The sequence below is a fragment of the Pongo pygmaeus genome, chromosome 5 (genome assembly GCF_028885625.2).
Source record: "Pongo pygmaeus isolate AG05252 chromosome 5, NHGRI_mPonPyg2-v2.0_pri, whole genome shotgun sequence".
NCBI classification, from domain to species: Eukaryota; Metazoa; Chordata; class Mammalia; order Primates; family Hominidae; genus Pongo; species Pongo pygmaeus.
The window spans coordinates 103,877,120-103,884,532 of NC_072378.2; positions in this window are offsets into that span (position 1 = coordinate 103,877,120).

A 7,413-nucleotide genomic window follows, 5' to 3' on the forward strand; every position below is an offset into this window, starting at 1 on the left:
CTAATCCTCATAATGTCCAAAGAAGTGTATTGTAAAACACAAATCTTATGCATCTATATTTTGATTCAGTGTATCTCAGCTGAGATCTAAGAATACACATTTTTAAACCCTCAACTGCCATTTCAATAACCACTCAAGTTTAGGAAACCCTGAACAAAATAATGTTCAATACCTTATTCAAACCTGAGGTCATATAAAATTAAATTTCTGATATTTTAAATGCCCATTTCAGTTCAGTTTACTTTTGTCTAAAAGACAGAGGAGTGAATACATGAAGCTGATAGAAAAGGAGTTTCAGTTTGAGGTTAGTTTTTGTGTACGAGAAGGGTGAGTTTTACTTCATACACATTGATTTCAACTTTTATTTTATATGCTGAGGGTACATTTGCAGACTTGTTATGTGGGAATATTGCGTGATGCTACTGTTTGGAGTATGAATCTCATCACCTAGGTAGTGAGGATGGTACCCAATAGGCAGTTTTTTAACTGCCTCCTTCAACCTCTAGTGGTCCTCGGTGTCTATTATTCCCATATTTATGTCCATGTGTGCTCAAGTTTTAGCTCCCACTTATAAATGAGAACATGTAGTATTTGGTATTCTATTCCTGCATTAATTTGCTTGGGGTCGAGAACTACAACTGCTTCCATATTGCTGCAAAGGACACGATTTCATTCTTTTTTGCCGCTGCATAGTATTCCATGGTATATATGTATTACGTTTTCTTGATCTAATCTATTAGTGACAGCACCTGGGTTGATTCTTTGTCTTTGCTAATGTGAATGTAACAGCAATGAACATGCAAGTGCCTGAGTCTCTTTGGTAGGATGACGTATTTTCTTTTGAGAATATACTCAATAATGAGATTGTGGGGACAAATGGTAAACCTATTTTGAGTTCAGAAATTTCCAAGATGCTTTCCACAGTGCCTGAACTAATTTATATTTCTACCAACAGTGTATAAGTATTCCCTTTTCTCTGCAGTCTCACCGGCATCTACAGTTTTTTTTTTTTTTTTTTTTACTTTTTTGTAATAGCCATTCTGACTGGTGTGAGATTATATCTCATTATGGTTTTGATTTGCATTTATCTGATGATCAGTGAAACTGAGCATTTTTTCATGTATTTATTGGCCATATGTATGTCTTTTTTTAAAAGTATCTGTTCACATCCTTTGCCTATTTTTAATGGGGTTATTTGTTTTATGCTTGTTGATTTAAGTTCCCTATATTCTGTATATTAGGTCCTTGTCAGATGCATGATTTGTGAATATCTTCTCTCATTCTATAGATTGTTTGCTCTGTTGATAGTTTCTTTTGCTGTGCAGAAGCTCTTTAGTTTAATCAGGTCATACTTGTCTATTTTTCGTTTTGTTGCAATTACTTTTTGGAACTTAGCCAAAAATTTGTTGCCAAAGCCAATGTTGAGAAGAGTATTTCCTAGGTTATCTTCCAGGATTCTTATAGTTTGAGGTCTTACATTTAAACCTTTAATCCATCTTGAGTTAATATTTGCGTATGGTGAAATATTCCACATATAGCTATCCAGTTATCCCAGCACCATTTATTGAATAAGGAGTCCTTTCCTCACTGCTTGTTTTCATTGGCCTTGTTGAAGATCATATGGCTGTAGATGTGCAGATTTATTTATGAGTTTTGTATCCTCATTTATTTATGAGATTTTTGGTTACCGTAGCCTTGTAATACAGTTTGAAGTCAGATAGTGTGATGCCTCGGCTTTGTTATTTTTGCTTAAGATTGCTTTGGCTCTTCAGGCTCTTTTTGGGTTCTGTGTGAATTTTAGGATAGTTTTTTCTAATTCTGTGAAAAGTAATGTTAGTCTTTTTATAGGAATAGCATTGAATCTGTAAATTTCTTTGGGCAGTATGGCCGTTTTTATTATAACAATTTTCCTATCCATGAGCATGGAATGTTTCTCCATTTATGTAGTGACACTCACAGGCTCAAAGTAAAACGGTGGAATAAAATCTATCATGAAAATTAAAAACATAAAAGAGCAGGAGCCAGTATTCTTAGAGCAGTTATAACAGACTTTAAACCAGTAAAAGTTAAGAAGGACAATTAAGGGTATTACATAATGATAAAGAGTAAAAATCCAATTAAGGGTGTTACATAATGATAAACGGTATGTATACATAGTATATATATATACACTATATATATAATATATATAGTATATATATAATATATGGTATATATATATACATAGTATATATATAGTGTATACATACATAGTATATATATAGTATATATATAGTATATATAGTATATATATATACATAGTATATATATAGTGTATATATATAATACATAGTATATATACACATAGTATATATATAGTGTATATATATAATATATATATAGTGTATATATATACACATAGCAGTTAAAGCTTCTTGTTGGATTTTATATATATATATATGTATATATCTTGTTGGATATATATATATACAAACTCAACCTTGGAGCACCCAGATTCATGAAACACCTTCTTCTTGGCCTACAATAAAAACTTAGACAATCACATAATAATAGTGGATACCTTCAATATCCCACTTCCAGTGTTAGACAGATCATTGAAGCAAAAAACTAACAGAGAAACTCTGGACTGAAACTTGATGCTTTACCAACTGGACCTAATAGACATCTACAGATCACTCCACCCAACAGCCATAGCATATACATTCTTCTCATCTGCCCACAGAACAGATTATAAGATCAACCATATTCTCAGTCATAAAGCAAGATCCAATAAATTAAAAAAAAATAAATCATATCAAGCATACTCTTGGACCATGGCACAAAAAAAATAGAAATAAATACCAAGAAGCTCTCCCAAAACTATGCAAACACATAAAAATCAAACAACTTACTACTGAATAACTCATGGGTGAACATCAAAATTAAGGAAAAAATTTTAAAAATATTTGAAATTAATAAAAATAGAGACAGAATTTACCAAAATCGCTGGGATGCAGCCAAAGCAGTGTGAAGAGGAAAGTTTATAGCCCTAAACATCTTTATCAAGAAGTTATAAATGTCTCAAATTAACAGTCTATCTTTATACCTACAAAAAAAAACTAGAAAAATAAACCAAACCAACTCTGAAGCTAGCGGAAGAAAAGAAATAACTAAAACTACAGAAGAACTGAATAAAATTGAGATGCAAAAATTCCTACAAAGGATGGTTCAATTCAGAGCTTATTCTTCAAAAAAAAATAAGATTGATAGAACCTCAACTAGAGTAATAAAGAAAAACAAAGAGAAGATCCAAATAAGCACAATCAGAATAAATAAAGGTGACATTACAACTGATCCCACAAGAATACAAAAGATCCTCAGATACTACTATGAATAACACTATGCATACAAATTAAAAAATCTAGAGGAAATGGTTAAATCCCTGGAAGCACATAGTCTCCCAAGATTGAATCAGGAAGAGATTGAAACCCTGAATAGACTAACATCAACTTCTGAAATTGAATCAGTTATAAAGAACCTACCAACCAAAAAAAGTCCTGGACCAGAGGGATTCACAGCCATATTCTACCAGATTTGCAAAGAACTGATACCAATCCTATTTAAAGTATTCCAAAAAGTCAAGGAGAAGGAGTTCCTCCCTAACTCATTCTATGAAGCCAGGATTAGCCTGATACCAAAATCTGGCAGAGATACAATGAAAGTAAAGAAAACTTCATACCAATATCCCCCATGAATATAGATGAAAAAATCCTCAAAGAATATTAGTTATTTTAATCCCACAGCACATCAAAAAGTTATTACATCACAATCAAGTAGGCTTTTTTCTGGGATGCAAGATTGGTTCAACATACACAAATCAATAAATGCAATTCACCACAAAAACAGAACTAAAATGAAAAACCATATAATTATCTCAAAAGAAGCAGGAAAAACTTTTGATAAAATCCAACATCTCTTCATGATAAAAACTCTCAACAGACTAGGCATTGGAAGAATATACTTCAAAATAATAACAGCCATCTATGACAAACCCACAGCCAACATCAAACTGAATGGGCAAAACTTGAACTATTACCTTTGAAAACTGTAACAAGGATGTCCACTCTCACCTACTGAACATAGAACTGGAAGTCCTAGCAAGAGAAATCAGGCAAGAGAAAGAAATATAAGGGATCCAAATAGGAAAAGAAGAAGTCAAACTATTTCTCTTCGCTGATGATATAATTCTATTCCTAGAAAACCTCCTTGATCTAATAAACAACTTCAGCAAAGTTTCAGGGTACAAAATCATTGTACAAAAATCAGTAGCATCTCTATACACCAACAAAGTCCAGGCTGAGAGTAAAATCAAGTAAACAATCCTGTACAATAGCCACAATGAAAATGAAATACCTAGAAATACAGCTAACCAAGGAGGTGAAAGATCTCTACAAGGACAACTACAAAACATGTTTACTTTAAATTTCCTGAATTATTTGGCTTATCAGCTGAAAGTTACAGTGATATCAGATTAATCTTTGACAAGGCAAGTTCATTTTTCATGGTTTGGCACATCGACAACACTTAATGTCAACAGGTACAATCTTCCTAAGAGATGTTTATCTGGGGGTGTACCTAAAGTGAAAAAGTTTACGTTAGTATTTTTGAAAATATACTCTTCTTCACCTTACATAATGAATAAAGACAGGAAGAAGAGGAAAAAGTAAGTGGAATAAAAGAGGGAGAGGCAGAAGGAGATTCATATTTTTTGAATGATTGACAAATGTATTTGTCAAATTTGTATTTTTAGATCATTGTGTCAATAAGGCAAATATTTTCAGTTTCATTATATCTTTCAATCTACATGGAGCATGAGATTCACATCAATCCCTTCCAATATTTTGATAGCAAGATCATGTACACATTCCAAATAAATATTGCAATAAAACAATTTAGAGAGTGTCATTTCACAAATGGCATAAATTTAACAAAATAAGGCAATAATGATAAGGAGTTAACAACATTTATGGCCATTTTTATATATTAATTATTTTGCCAAATGTTCTTTTTAATCATGGAGATACTCTGAGTAAGTAAAGTTAGATGCAATTGTAAGAAGCAGCAATGAAATTTCAAAGTGGAATATAAAGCCAAATATTTTCTACATGCTTTTATTTAACTGGTCTTGCTAATATCTAGTTGAGTCCTCAGGCTAATATAAAACATAATGTGAATTTTGAAAAATGTAGAAATTTCCCCTAAAGTAAAAGTACTCCACATGGGCCTAAGAAGTATATGGTATATTGTCATGTTTCAGTCCATTCAAAAAAGAAGAGAAAAGAAAACATATCTGGCCTTTTTGACCCAGGATCTTTTAAAAACTTTTGTACAAAGGTCAAGTGAACAGAAGTGAGCTAAAGTTACTAAGTGATCAATTTTAGCTGGAGTGCTTACTAGAAATTAAAATACAGACATTTTCCTCTCCCTCTTGAAAATTACCTTCAAATTAAACATACATTTAAATATATCACATAACCAATTTCCTCCTGGGGAAAACTAAAGGATAATTTTCAATTTTGATGCTCTTCCTTACTCGTCTTTATTTTGATGACCAATGCCCAGAGCTTATTTTTGATTATATGTTTCCTTCTATTTCATATTTCAAAAAGTTTCTTTTTACAATCTCCTGAAATACTGCAGGGCAGATTCAAACATGTCCCAAGCAGGCACTGAAGTTTTAATGCATTTTTATGGGAACAAGTCTCAGCCTTTCCAATACAATATTTATTTGTCCAGAAGGATGTTAGTGGAATGTCCTTCTATTTATAGCTTTGTAAACACATTGTTCCTATACTACAAGTATGTAGAATGATGTACAATTTTCTATTTAATCAATTACTTTATCATGTTATACAAATATCATAGAATGCATGTTGTACAGCTGAATCTTCATTGGGAATAAATCCATTATATTTGCTAATCCAACAACGTAACAAATGAAGTTCAAATGGACTATTTTAATTAATGCAAGCCTTTCTGAAGTCCAAAACAATGTTATTATTGCCACTTCGATTAATGCTGTCTTGACACAGGTTAAATAAAAATGCTTGCTGCCAGTGTTTATAATTCTAATCCCACTACTTGGAACAGCACAAACACAAGGTAAATGATAAATATATGTTGGATTAATATATTGCAATTATTATTTTTTGTCTTTTACAAAGGATAGTTACAATGAAGTTCTAGCACTACCTTGTTTTTTAGGTGTATAAGCAAATGAGGTCATTTTTAATATGTGCAAAGTGAAATGGAGAAGTAAGGGCAAGAACTCCATGGCCTAAATTTTCTAGATCAATGCAATAAGGTAAGATTTACATGAATAAACTAGATAATTTATTTATTTAACAACATGACTTTATACAGGTAGACAATTTTGGATTTAGTGACACATGTACCAATTCCTGCTTCACTTGATAAAAGATATCATTGCTCTTTCATTTCTTAATTACAAAAAAATCACTTACATGATTGGGTGTTCCCCCATTTGCTTCTTTTCAATGCTATTTCCATCTATTTCAGATACTTGATATTTAAAATTCTAAATTTAAATACTTGAAATTGTTCCCTATAGTTAAATAGTGGACTGAAACTGCTGCGAATGTCCTAATTTGGAGAAATTCCTTCCACCTAGGTGAAACCCTCATTTAATTTTATTGTGTTGAACAGGGATTAGAAAACTACTGCCCATGGGCCAAATCTGGCTGCAGCTATTTTTATATGTCCCACCAGCTAAGAACATTTTTCTAAGTGGTTAAAAAAATAAAAACATGACAAATGAAAATCACAGAAAATTCAAATTACCGTGTTCATAAATAAAGATTTATGAGAATACAGCCTCGCTCATTTGTTTATGTATTGTCTATGGCAGCTTTCACATGACAAGGACAGAGCTGAGTAACAACAAATAACACACATGGCCTAAAATGTTTGCTATTTAGCCCTTTATGGAAAAGGTTTGTCACCTCCTGGTGTAGAGCATTTATCTCTACTTTCTATCAACATTACAGTCTTGTGTCCTCTTTAGTAGTTGCCTTTGTTCAAACTGATGTAATTTGTGTCATGTTCAGCAAGATTAGAAGATAGGTCCCACTGCTGCAATTACAATGACTCCCCTATATTTGCATTTCACCATTAAAAATTCTAAACAATATTTCTCAGATTTTTAACACTATTTATTCTTTGTGACCAATTTCTGTAATGCCAAATATACGGACCTATCTCTAGCCTAGCAATTTCTCCAATACCAGCCTGTTAAAGGCTTAAAGGCACTATGTCATAATTGATTTAAATATTTTTTGACAAATATTGGCTGGGTACCGCATCTCATGCCTGTAATCCCAGCACTTTGGGAGGCCAAGGCATGTGGATCACCTT